The sequence below is a fragment of the Myotis myotis genome, unplaced genomic scaffold (assembly GCF_014108235.1).
Source record: "Myotis myotis isolate mMyoMyo1 unplaced genomic scaffold, mMyoMyo1.p scaffold_m19_p_12, whole genome shotgun sequence".
Classification (NCBI taxonomy): domain Eukaryota; kingdom Metazoa; phylum Chordata; class Mammalia; order Chiroptera; family Vespertilionidae; genus Myotis; species Myotis myotis.
Window position 1 is genome coordinate 43,211,336 of NW_023416316.1, and position 14,269 is coordinate 43,225,604.

Consider the following 14,269-nt stretch of genomic DNA (forward strand, 5'->3'; position numbering starts at 1 on the left):
TGAGTAAAATGAAATTTTGCAAAATAAGTCAACCTTGCTATTTTAAACTTAATTGGTTAAATCATTCACCATTGCAGCAACCCACTGCTCTTAAAGGGTTAGGTACCAGAGTCACCATCATATTAGTAATTTGGAGGAGGGTTTGAAGCTGAAAGCTTACTAGTGTACTATTTCTCCAAGGGCACTGATGCCTGGCCTTGGAGAGACCTGATTTAGGCAGCACTGGAGTTTTTGTGCTGCGGTAGGAGCCCCTCCTGCACTGGAGCAGAGCAGGGCCAAGAAACCTTCAAGCTATCTGGATTCCTTCAGCTCAGCTTCCTGCCAGTAACACTGCCATTGCCTTTGGCACAATTCCCCGTTCCTCCCCTTTGCCTCGTTTTCTTCCTTTGATTAGTTATGACAGTTGCCATGAGAAAAAGTGAGGACTGTCGCTATATGTAAATCAGAGGAGAGCTAAAAATAATGCCAACTTGGTTTTGTTTTTTCTCTCTCAATTTTGCAACTTTCTGCCAACGAAAGAACGCACTAGTGGCCAGCAACAGCTATTGCTTTAGAGAAAAGGAAACTGAGGGTTTCAAAATTAACTCAGTTCCTCTTATGTAGCTATACATGATAAATAAATAAACAAATAAAATATTTATCAAACGCTTAACACTAATAGATTAATTTGCTGTTTTTCATTACACAAACTTAGTGGGAACATCTATGAAAGGCTAGAAGCCAATGGCTTTTTGTGACTGCTTTACTTATGCTAATATATCAATATTCAAGTATCATAGAGTCCTCTGCTAAGATATAAAGCCAGTGTAAAGACATGAAATAATATTTTTCCCCAGAATAGTGAAAGAGGTTGACAGGTGTGATACATACATTTCAGTGCTTTTCATTTCAAAGGTTGCCAGTAATATTATTTCAATTCATCAGTTTAAGCTATTAATAAGGCTTAGCTCACAGTCCAGTCACTTATAAATAATTTTTTTTTAAAAAGTGTTACCCAATGGTCAAAAATTAAAGGCACCCAAATTGTCCATCTCACAATGAATGGACAAACAAAATGAGTAGCGTACTATTCACTCTAAAGTATACTATCAGGCAAGGAGTGGGCATTGAGCAAAACTAAAAAAACAGTTGTGTAATGATTTATGTTGTAATAGTTTAGGAGACAATTTAAATAATATCCTCTTCTATTGTCAATAGAAATTTAAAAGTGACATTTGTGGCTTTATTTAAGTTTCACTTTCTAATTTTTATAGTTTTTGAGAAGTGTAAACTCAAGTCCACAGGCATCTGCTCATGATTTTTTCAGTATAAATAAAAGACACAGAAACAAAAATGAAATATTTTCATTTTTCCTTCCTCTTACTATTCCTCCAAATCCCCTCAAAGAGTGTTTAGTTGCATTTAACTGAAATGTGCTATCAACAAAGCCAGGTCTTCCTGGTTTCAAGACTCATGTCTTTGAGGCCCATAGCTCTGTCTCTCAATTAGACACCACAGTTTCACTTATGGAGAAAGATTCATGAACTTTCTTTAGATTGATTTGCTTTCTTTCCTCTCATTATTTTAAAGTGTCCTTTCTGCCCTAGCATCTCAGTGTAGGCTGTTCCAGCAGATATGTGGAAGCCACCCAGCCTCTTCCGGATCTCCACCTCAATGACACAATCTTTTCTTAGGGAACTTCCTTCACATCAATATCCTTCAGCACACCCACTCCTTCTACAAACTACCTTTACTTTATTTTAACAATCCTTTCCAACTTCTGTGTATAGTAACTTGAAATTTCCTGAATCAGGTTCTATATTACCTATCTTCCCCCCTTTTTATATAACAACTAGAAGCCCGATGCATGAAATTCATGCACAGGAGGGACCTCCCCACCCCCCCCCCCCATAAATTTCATGCACTGAGCCTCTAGTATATATATATAAACTAGTATATATATAAACTAGAGGCCCGGTGCACAAAAATTTGTGCACTCGGCTTGAAGGGGGGGGGGGTCCCTCAGCCCGGCCTGTGCCCTCTCACAGTCTGGGACCCCTCGGGGGATGTCCACCTGCTGGCTTAGGCCCGCTCCCCGGGGGATCCGTCCTAAGCTGGCAGTCAGACATCCCTCTGGCAGCCCAGGAGCCCTCAGGGGATGTCCACTTGCCAGTAGGGAGCAGGCTACAGCTGCAGTCGGACATCCTTAGCGCTGCTGAGGAGGCGGGAGAGGTTCCCGCCACCACCGCTGTGCTGGCAGCCATCAGCCTGGCTTGTGGCTGAGCAGAGCTCCCCCTGTGGGAGTGCACTGACCACCAGAGGGCAGCTCCTGCATTGAGCGTCTACCCCCTGGTGGTCAGTGTGTGTTATAGTGACCAGTCATTCCCAGTTGTTCTGCTGTTAGGGTCAATTTGCATATTATCCTTTTATTATTTAGGATAGAGGGCTGGTGCACGGGTGGGGGCTGGCTGGTTTGCCCCGAAGGGTGTCCCAGATCAGGTGGGGGACCCGTTGGGGTGCCTGGCCAGCCTGGGTGAGGGGCTGATGGCCGTTTTCAGGTTGCCCATACCACCTTCAGTTTGGGGGTCCTCACTGGGGTGCCTGGCCAGCCAGGGTGAGGGGCTGATGGTTGTTTGCAGGCTGGTCAAGCCCCCCAGTGGAGACCCTTACCCCATGGGGGTGTGGCCAGCCTGGGTGAGGGGCTGAGGGCTGTTTTCAGGCTTCCCACACCGCCTTCAGGGTAGGGGTCCCCACTGGGGTGCCAGGTCAGCCTGGGTGAGGGGCTGATGGCCATTTTCAGGCTGGCCACACCCCCCGGCAACCCAAGCTCCCAGCCTCTCCTTTCTTTCTTTCTTTTTTTTCTCTGTGATTTATTTATCTTCTATAATTGAAATTTTGTAGCCTTGAGCAGTGCCAAGGGCCAGCCAGGGCAGGCTTCCTCCATCACCGGGGGCAACCCAAGCCTCCTGCTCGCTCCAACTCTGTGGCTGCCACCATCTTAGTTGGGTTAATTTGCATACTTGCTCCTGATTGTCTGGTGGGTGTGGCTGGTGGGCGTGGCTTGAGCGTAGCAGAGGGACAGTTAATTTGCATGTTTCTCTTTTATTATATAGGATGATATGGCTAGTGGAATGCACACAGAAGTGTTGTGTGGCAGTTCCTGGAACCTTGCTTCCTTTGTTTCTTCCTTCATCTTGCTGCCTGAGATGGAGAGGTGATGGCTGGGGCACTTCTTGGTTACTGAGAATGGGAGACACATGCAGAGGTGGGGGAGTAAGGAACCTTGGAGCAGCCTGCATGCTGGAGTCTAGGTGGAGTAGAGCTGTAGGAGAGGAAAAGAAACGTTTACATTGCTTAAGTTTCTATTTATGCCACTAAAACTAAACCTAATCAATAGTTTTATTTCTTTAATCATCTTTAAAATAATATAACTAACACCTGAATGTATTCTAATCAGAAAAAATTCAAACAGTACAAAAGTATCTAGGGTAAAAAGTAAAGATCTTTTTCATTCCCCTCAATCTTACTCCCCTTCACTGATATTATATAATGACTGTGAATAATTTATTGACATTAATCAGAAGGTTTTTTTGCCCAACGAAGCTCTGCCACCATCATGGGAGTCAGACGTTTTTCTATGCATTTGTGTACATATGTAGCTTTTGTTCTGGAGGAGCACACTTTGTTCTGGAACTTGCTTTCTTCCCTTCCATCATGTGCTGCTCATATTTCCTTCTCACCAGATTTAGAACTAATCATCCACTTTTCATCACTTCCTGGTATTCCTTGATAGAGCTATATTACAGCTGTTTCATCATATCTGTGTAAAAGACATGTAGATTGAACATGTTCAAAGGGTAAATTCAACAGGTTCTCAAGAAACCTAAGAAAATAGTCTGATGATAAGTTAAAGCTTGAGTCTTTGATAATAAAATTTATTCCTATTTCAGCTTGGTATTTTAGAGTTGTTAGCTTCTCCTATATTAGCTTAGCTACATTGTGAAATATTAAGTTTTAAATTTAGTTGTCATATTAATTTTTTGTCAACAATTCTGAGTTACTTATAATAAATGTAATTCTATGCATGTACTATATTGTATTACAAGGTTGTGTTTTTTATTGTGTGTTGACTATGCATAAATTTACATATGGACTTTTACAATTCAATTGCAGTTAACAAGTTTTTAACAGCAGTGTACAATGCACAGATTAAAATTCATTTCTGAATTGCTGCTTGAAGAAAAATGAGCTTACATATTACATTTTGATCATAGTTTTAAGTTATAGCTTAGCACTTCCAAGCGCTGAGTAACACTATTAGAAACTATTAGTAGACAGAATATTTATCTATATACTTTTACATCATAACTGTTCTTTTTACTTCATACATTTTTGTTTTTGAAATGCTGTGAATCACAGAAGCTAGTTATGATGATGGCAACAGAAAGTTAAGCACACTTTTTTATGCACTAATAAATACAAAGTATGTGTAGCAATGGTATTTATATAAATATGTATAATTATAAGAGCATAATCAGTTGTTAACAAGGTTTGCCTTTTAGGGAGAGGAAATAGAAAAGGTGATATGGGTGGCAGATGGAAAGAGGTGGGAGAAACAAGCCTTCCCACCCATAAAAATAAGCCTTTAAAAATAGCAAAAAATGTGTTTATGATATAATCTTGTTTCGATAAAATTGTATCTATTGGAATATATATCTATGCATATATATGTGTGTAGAAAATTATAATAGAAACAGTAATGTATATGAGTACTTATTTAACATAAATATGAGGTGAAAACATAATTTGTGTGTAATACATGTAGTATTATTCCATTTCAGTAAAAATTTAAACAAAAAGATTGCCTAATTATATATACGTATGTATGACTATGTATATATGTATATGTGTATAATGGTAGTATATGTATGTGGGAGCAATATGTTTGGAAGGACACACCTCATTGTAATAGCATGGGCTACAGCAGGGAGGTAGGATAGATGAGAAGGACAATGGGGGAAGAGGAGAAATAGTTATCTTTTTTTTTTTTTTAAATCTTTGTATTGCCTGGCCGGTGTGGCTCAATGATGGAGCATCGACCCATGAACCAGGAGGCCACAGTTCCTAGTCAGAGCGAGACTTGGGTTTCAGTCTTGATCCCCAGTAGGAGGCGTACAGGAGGCAGCCAATGAATGATTCTCTTTCAACAATGATATTTCTATTTCTCTCTCTCCCTCTCCTTTCCTCTCTGAAATCAATACATATTGATTTCAAAAATCTTCATATATTATTGGTTACAAAAGCATCAAAAAATTTTTTTTTAATTAAATCTTTATTGTTCAGATTATTACATTTGTTCCTCTTTTTTTTCCCCCCCATAACTCCCCTCCTCCCAGCTCCCGCCCCACCCTCCGCCCTCACTCCCCACCCACTGTCCTCTTCCATAGGTGCACGATTTTTGTCCAGTCTCTTCCCGCATCTCCCACACCCCTTTTCCCCCCAGGAATAGTCAGTCCATTCCCTTTCTATGGCCCTGATTCTATTATAATCAACAGTTCATTCTGCTCATCAGATTATTTATTCACTTGATTCTTAGATTCACTTGTTGATAGATGCATATTTGTTGTTCATAATTTGTATCTTTACCTTTTTTTTTCTTCTTCCTCTTCTTAAAGGATACCTTCCAGCATTTCATATAATACTGGTTTGGTGGTGATGAACTCCTTTAGCTTTTCCTTATCTGTGAAGCTCTTTATCTGACCTTCCGTTCTGAATGATAGCTTTGCTGGATAAAGCAATCTTGGTTGTAGGTTCTTGGTATTCATCACTTTGAATATTTCTTGCCATTCCCTTCTGGCCTGCAAAGTTTCTGTTGAGAAATCAGCTGACAGTCGTATGGGTATTCCCTTGTAGGTAACTGGGTTTCTTTCTCTTGCTGCTTTTAAGATTCTCTCTTTGTCTTTTGCTCTTGGCATTATAATTATGATGTGTCTTGGTGTGGTCCTCTTTGGATTCTTTTTGTTTGGGGTTCTCTGCGCTTCCTGGACCTGTAGGTCTATTTCTTTCACCAGGTGGGGGAAGTTTTCTGTCATTATTTCTTCAAATAGGTTTTCAATATCTTGCTCTCTCTCATCCTCTGGCACCCCTATAATTCTGATGTTGGTGCGCTTGAAGCTGTCCCAGAGGCTCCTTACACTATCTTCATATTTTCGGATTCTTTTTTCATTTTGCTTTTCCAGTTGGGTGTTTTTTGCTTCTTCGCATTTCGAATCTTTGACTTGATTCTTGCGCTCCTCTGGTCTGCTGTTGGGTGTCTGTATAATATTCTTTATTTCAGTCAGTGTATGCTTAATTTCTAGTTGGTTCTTTATCACAACATCGAGGGTCTCATTAGATTTCTTGAGGATCTCACTACATTTATCGGCGGTCTCACCAGTCTTTTCGAGGGCCTTACTAAGTTTATCGGCAGCTTCTAGACAGTTCTTAAGAGACCTTAAAAGTGTGGTTCTGAACTCAATATCCTCCATTGACAGTTTTGTCCTGTTTCTTTGTCTCCGCATTTTTTATGCTTTCTTGGTGCACCCCCTAGTGGTCTTTGTCCGCAGTCTTGTTGCCTTTAAGCCTTGATTGATGTCGGCAATACCGGGGTGATTTGACCTCCAGGCTAACTGGCTATGAGAGTCTGCTGTGTCTGTAGTGGGAGGGCTTCTGTGCTGGATCTCTAGGGCGGTGCTAATCTAGCGTTTGCCTGAGGCTATCTGGCAAATGCCTGTGTGCAGGGCTTGGGCGGGGCGGGTCCCCGGGGATCTACAGGGCGGGCGGAACAAGCAGTTATGGCGACTCTCAGTTCCTTCCCCAGGGGCTCTGCCTCTCAGAGCCCCAGCAATGGCTGCAAACCTCGGAGAGAAAGCTGCCTTCGAGTTCCGACCGCAGCCAGACAGTCCCGTTTCTCCCGTTTGAGTCTCGGTCCCCAGAGACTCGCCCGGATCTGGAGCTCAGAGTCTGAAACTCCCTCCCGATTGAAAACAACAACCGCGCCCTCCGCCGCCAGCCCGCTCCGCGCGCGCACTCCGCACCTGAGTATTTCACTTCAGCACTGCGCCTCCTCTGAGTCTGGGTATGATATTCTCTTTCCTCCTAGTTGTAGAATTTCCACTCAGCCAGCCTTCCCGTGGTTCTGGGTGATGTCCGTTCTGTCCTTTAGTTATATCTCTGAAGTGGTTGTTTGAGGCAGCGATCTCTGGCGTTAACCTATGCCGCCATCTTGGTTTCTCCTCAAGCATCAAAAATTTTTAAACATGAGAAATAAACACTTTTGAGTGAATAAGATTGATATATATCAGCAACCTTTTATGGGAGGCAAATTTTAAAATATCTATCAAAATAATAATTGCATATGTGTTTTAACCTAGAAATTCTACTGATAGAAATATATCCTATATGCAGGGTGTCCCAAAAAATGTATACACACTTCAACAGCTGGTAGCTCAATTTTGAAAGTGAGATGTATTTTAATAAACATTGCCTTTGTAATTATTCAAAGTGTGCATGTACATTTAAGCTTATGTTTATAAGCTTTCTGATCATTGCTATAAGTTAAAGGTTACATTCCAGGAGATTGGGTAACTTCAAAGCTAACAATTGATCCCCCTCAATGGCTGCTTGCTCTTTTTCAGTAAACATTGAAGAGAAAATTTAATATATTATACAAAGACAGAGCATACATAGACCTTTGCCCTACCTGGGTTTCCATTTGGGTTAATATTCTGTAGTACCAGAATATAAACATTCACTTTATTATCTTTACTGAGCAGAAAAATAACAAGAACAGTACTTTGAATTCTGAAAGCTCTTGGGTCAATGAGATTATCTTTATAAGGTTTGCATCAAATGTTGTGACCCATAAGTCTCTTTTAATATTAAGCAAAGCAGAATCAAACATTTTAGGTTTTATTTCACTAAAGCAAGAGTCACTAAAAAGACAATGTTAGACAGAAAAAGAAAAGTGCAGAATGGTATATGTAGTGTGATTCCATTTGGGAGGGGAAAAAAGGAAAAGAGAATGGTTAATATAATAATATTTATTGTTGTCATATCCGATAAGGGCCTAATCTCCAAAATTTATAGGGAACTCATACAACTTAACAAAAGGAAGATAAACAATCCAATCAAAAAATGGGCAAAGGACCTAAATAGACACCTTTCAAAAGAGGACATTCAGAAAGCCAAGAGACATATGAAAACATGCTCAAAGTCACTAATCATCCGAGAGATGCAAATCAAAACAACAATGAGGTACCATCTCACACCTGTCAGACTGGCTATCATCAACAAATCAACAAACGACAAGTGCTGGAGAGGATGTGGAGAAAAAGGAACACTTGTGCACTGCTGGTGGGAATGCAGACTGGTGCAGCCACTATGGAAGACAGTATGGAGTTTCCTTAAAAAACTGAAAATGGAACTCCCATTTGACCCTGTGATCCCACTTCTAGGAATATATCCCAAGAAACCAGAAACACCAATCAGAAAGGATATATGCACCCCTATGTTCATAGCAGCACAATTCACCATAGCTAAGATCTGGAAACAGCCTAAGTGCCCATCAGTAGATGAATGGATTAGAAAATTGTGGTACATCTGCACGATGGAATACTATGCTGCTCTAAAAAGGAAGGAACTCTTACCATTTGCAACGTCATGGATGGAACTGGAGAGCATTATGCTAAGTGAAATAAGCCAGTCAATGAAGGAAAAATACCACATGATCTCACTCATTCATGGATAATAGAGACCATTATAAACTTTTGAACAATAATAGATACAGAGGCAGAGCTGCCTCAAACAGATTGTCAAACTGCAGCAGGAAGGCCGGGGAGGGTTGCGGGGCAGGAGGTAGGGGGGTAAGAGATCAACTAAAGGACTTGTATGCATGCATAGAAGCATAACCAGTGGACATAAGACATTGGGGGATAGGGGAGGCTAGGGGACTGTCTAGGGCGGGGGGATAAAATGGACACATATGTAATACCCTTTGTAATACTTTAAGCAATAAAAAAAAATAAATAAATAATATTTATTGTTAGTTCTTCATTTAAAATGTTTATCAACTTTCTTACCTATTGCTTTCTGAACAATGGATAGAATTTTGGTCATCACTTCACCATTAATTTCTTATCAATCCATTGCCATTTTCCCAACTGAAATATAAAACTTCCTTTTAGCTTTTCATTTTGAAACTATTTCAAAATAACTTACAAAAGTTACAAAAATAGTACAGAAATTCCCACATACCCTTCATCCTGTTTCCCCTAATTTTAATATCTCACACAATCACAGCACAATTATCAAAAGCAGGAAATTAACATGGATACAATACTATTAACTAATGTATAGTTAATAGACCTTATTCAAATTTTGCTACTTGGCCGATTAATGTCTGGACCAGGACCCAGTATAGGGCCTCTCACTGTCACATCTCTTTAATCTACTTTAATCAGGGCCATTGCTCCATCTGTCTGTCATGGCTTGGACACTTTTGAAGGGTACTACTGGTCAACTACTTTGTAGAATGTCCCTCAACTTGGGTTTGTCTTATGCTTCCTCAGGATTATTTTCAGATTATACATTTTAGGCAGGAATACCACAAATTGATGTTATTACCCTTCTCTCTGCATCATTTCAGAGAGTACATGATATCCACAAGTCCCTTTACTGGTGATGTTAATTTTGATCCCTTGGTTAAAGTGGTGTCTGCCAGTTTTCTCCACCATAATGTTACTATTTTCCCATTGTAGTTAACAAGTAGCTAGAGGGGAGATACTTTGAGATTGCGTAAATATTTTGTTCCTCATCATACTTAGCCCACTAAAATGATCATCTGTTATTCTTTTTAAAAATCTGGCTTTATTAAGGTATTATTTACCTAGCATAAAGTTCACCAATGCTAAGTGAACAATTCAAGAGTTGTAATATATTTGTACTGTCATGAAACAGTCACCACACTCTAGTTTTGGAGCACTGCCATCATCCCAAAAGGTCCTTTGTGTCTGTTTACAGTCAATTTCCTCTCTACCTCCAGCCCGGGCAATCACTGAACTAGTCTGTGTCTTTGTTTATACAATACACTGATTTTTTTTTCTCTCATTGCTTATTTGATTGGCTTTTTACCCTTGCTCATCTGTACATGAGCAGACATAGATAGTTTAGTAATGAGAAGACTTAAATATAGAACATTGCTTGGTATTTGACACAGGACACTGACCATCCTGGAACTCAGCAGAAATGATAAGTAATTCATAGATATCAATTAAAAATAAACTTTCGATATTCTAAATATTAGCAGGGCCTGCACAATGCATGTGCTTTAGATCTTCAATCAATTTGTAACATCATCCCTATTAAATTGTCTCTCTGGATATGTAAAGTCAAAGGCATAATCTTTGATGTCTTTTATGCACCAAGTAATTCTGATTTGTCATGTCAACCTGCCTTGGAAAAGTGTTAAGGTCCAGAGGTTTTGTTTCTTTGTCTTGCATTGCTTTGGCATGTTAGTTTTATAGATCTGCACTCCTAGATTTGCTGTTTAAAATTATTTTCATTCAGAGCCAATTTTACTCACCCAAGGCAATATAATTTTGAGTATATTATGTCTATCCTCTATCCTTCAAGTGAGCATGAAAAAGCGTCATCATTTTAGAGCTGCAACTGGCAGCATATAGGTCAAAGGCAGCCCACAGGTATAGTTTTGTCACTATCTTAAAAATCAAGACATTTTAATCTGTAAAAATGTATATATCTGGCTTTTCTTAAAAACCTTAAATCTAGTGATACAGGGCCCATGTTTCCATAGTTGGAGCTAAGTCGTGGCAGCCCACTTGAAGAACAGAATATATGTTGTTCAGTTTGCCACTCACTCATTTAAGCTCTTTGCCTGGCTCCCTAGGCATTTGAGTTTGCTTATTTAAGTTGAAACTTGATCAACAACTGTTGGCTTGTGTGTTTTTTTAATTGAGCCATAGCAAACAGAAACAAGCTCACTAATCTTACGTGTACAGGTTGATTTTTTTTTTTACATAACCATAGATTTGAACATAGGAAAACTTAACAGTTTGTCACCTCTCACCCAACACACACCACTATTTCTATCTCTGCACACTTCCGATGAGCTTCCTGTTGGTGGCATGCAGCTGGGGGGTCAGGTAGGCGATGGTGCCAGGGTGCTGCTCAAGCTCACTGGACAGAATGCTCAGCTCACTGCTCTTCACCTCCAGGTACTTCTCTCACTCTTGCTGGTGTTCTCCAGCACCACAGCCAACGTGTTCTTCTGCTCCAGCTCTTTCAACAGATCATTGTTTTCCTTCTCCTGGACTTTCCGTTGAGCTTCCAGTTCTTTACAACTTTTTAGTTTGCTGCTTCGGGGGAGGGGGGGTGGGGGGGGGCGTATAAGTTGGTCTGGCCCATTTGTTTGACCAAATACAGCTTGCTAATTTTTAAGTTGATAATTTTGTATGGCCCGAGAATGATGTTATAAATACCCAAATGGCCCTTAGCAGTAAAAAGGTTCTCCTGCCTGTAGAAGATCCGTCTCCTGTCTGTTCCGAGCTGTTGAATGTCAGCTTATATCTGTCCAGTATTGCTGCAGTCACCTGAGCACAGGGGTAGGCCTTTGAGCGTGCTGGCGGCTCTTGCTGCAGGAACAACTGGTTCTTCGGTGCATTGTGCAACTGGCTCTCCAGGCCTGGGGCTGCCATGCTAACATTCAGATGACATCAGGGTTATCAGGACAGGAGACAATGCACCTTATCAGGGAAGATATCTAAAATCCACAGGGTGCATGGAGGGACCTGGAGAGCATTATGCTAAGTGGAATAAGCCATTTAGAGAAAGACAAGTATCATATGACCTCACTCATATGTGGAACCAAATGAACAAAATAAACTGATGAACAAAATAGATCCAGAGACATAGAAGCATGGAACAGATTGTCGAATCAGAGAGAAGGCAGGGGTGGGTGGGTGGGAAGAGATCAGCCAAAGAACTTGTATGCATATATGCATAACTCATGGACACAGACAATGGGGTGGTGAAGGCCTGGGACAGTGGACAGGGGGAGGCTGGAGGGAGTCAATGGGGGGGGGGGGGAAAGGGGACATATGTAATACTTTCAACAATGAAGATACAATTTTTTTTAAAAAAAATGAAGTCCATAGGGTGGTAAAACACATTTTAAAAGGCGATATGGCTTCAGATGACCTACCACAGCATTCCAGACAAAGCAGGGTCAGGCCCTCGGGCGCTCCTGGTGTGGCTGCAATGGCGATCTCTCACCCTACAATCCCACCACTGGCAGGAGCAGCCCCTGAACTGGCCTCTCTTGCCCCATCGGATTGTCCTGGGTGCGCAGCCTGGTACAGAGCCTGGCAACGGCATTCTTCTCTGCATAACATGACGGAAGACCCTGCAGGCAGCCAGCATTAAGGTCGCTGTGTCTCACTTTTACCCTCCTGTCCAGCGCTTTGTTTCCCTCCCCCACTCTAGTTTCATGGGTGAAACATCATTTCTTATCCCTCTGTGGATATCAACAGTCTTCTGATTCTACCATAGTCTTGGTTTCTTCCAAATTGCTTTGTTGGTTTGTTTTGGTCTCTTCCTTTCATATTGGTGGTTTTCCATGGACGTCTGTTCATCTTTGGTCATCTACTCACATTTAGGAGTGAGGTACAGAAAAAGCCTATTGGAAGCTCTGATCCCACGGTGATCCTTGTTGACTGCTGGCTGTGGTCTTGGGTCAGTCACCTAGCTGGGTAATTTAGCTGGGACACTCTTGATGTCAGTATCTTTTATGTCTTTCCTCCCCAGGAGGTCAGAACATTCCAATCTTCAGTGCAATGGAATTATAATGGAGGTAAAAGACTTGGGATTTTATTGGGGTATAAATGGTTCCATAAATGTTCACTGAAACCACCCCTTTCTGTTACTGAATCCCATCCCCAAATGTGTCAATCCCATCCCCCAAAAGTGATTTTTCTATATTTTTCCTAATCCACCCTCTGCCAAGCTGGGAGAGGGACAGCTATCTGGCTCTACAGGGTTGGATAGGGAGCTAGGATCCTAACCACTCCTTAAACAGACTTACAAATCAGTCCTCCCGTTTTTAATTCAAGCTTTTTGGGAGGCCTGTGATGCAATCAGGGATCACCTTTCTCAGGTTTGCTAAGTAAGATACCTCTTGTCTATATGGCTTCTAAATACCAACATGTTCTTGCCTTTCCTCCTAATCTCATTTTTATTGTGTACTTCTACCTTAAAGAACAATTCATTTACTGTCATTTTATTAGGTTTCAGGAGAAAGCCAAAGTAAATGTATACAGAGTAGGGCAAAGGTATATTTACAGTTGTGTGTATGGAGAGTAATACAATGAGTAATAATTAATAATACAAGAATAAACTGTTTCGAGTACTCATGACTATAGATCTGCTTTTGCCCTACCCTGTATGTTCAGTTGATTACCCCTCCTCAGAAGTCAATTTTGCATTTTTACAAGGGAAATAAAAGCTGGTTCAGGAGTGTTTGAAGACAAACAGGCCTGCTTTACAATTTTGCTACTGGCCATTCCCCCACTCAGTGTACCTGCTCAATAGTTGTATCCATGGAACAGAAATTACAACTCTGACTCTTCTTTTATCTGAACAACTACAGGTTCATTCACTTTTATGGTTCACTTGTCAATTGAAAAGGAAACTCTATTGCTAGTAGCTTTAACTACAGCCATAGGGATCTTGTAACTGGCTTTCGTCTTTGAACACTAATCCTCCCCCATCTTTCATTTCCTTCTGAAATAACAAAGTCCCTATTTTTGAGTGCTCAGTATGTGCTAGGCATTGGACTAGGCACCATTACATGCATTATCCCATTTAGCCCTCCCTACACCTTATAATGTTCATATTATTATCCTTATTTTGTAAAATGGGAAACTGAGGCTCTGAAAAGTTAAAGAATTTTTTCAACTTTGCATATCGATTAAATGGTGAAGCTAGGGTTTGCATTCAAGTAGACCTGACTCTCAAGCCCTTTCCACTCCACTATGCTGTCTTAATGACAATTTCTCTCTGGGCTTCTTGAGTGTTCATTTTCATGTGTCCAGCTCAGGTACTAGTAACTGGTTGAGGCAGGGGGTCCCACGGGGGTGAGGCCGACAGAGTCCTAACGAAGCATGCCCGACTCTGGAGACCGGTTCAAGACGCAGATCTGACTTTATTGTTTAAGTGCAGCAACATATATAACATT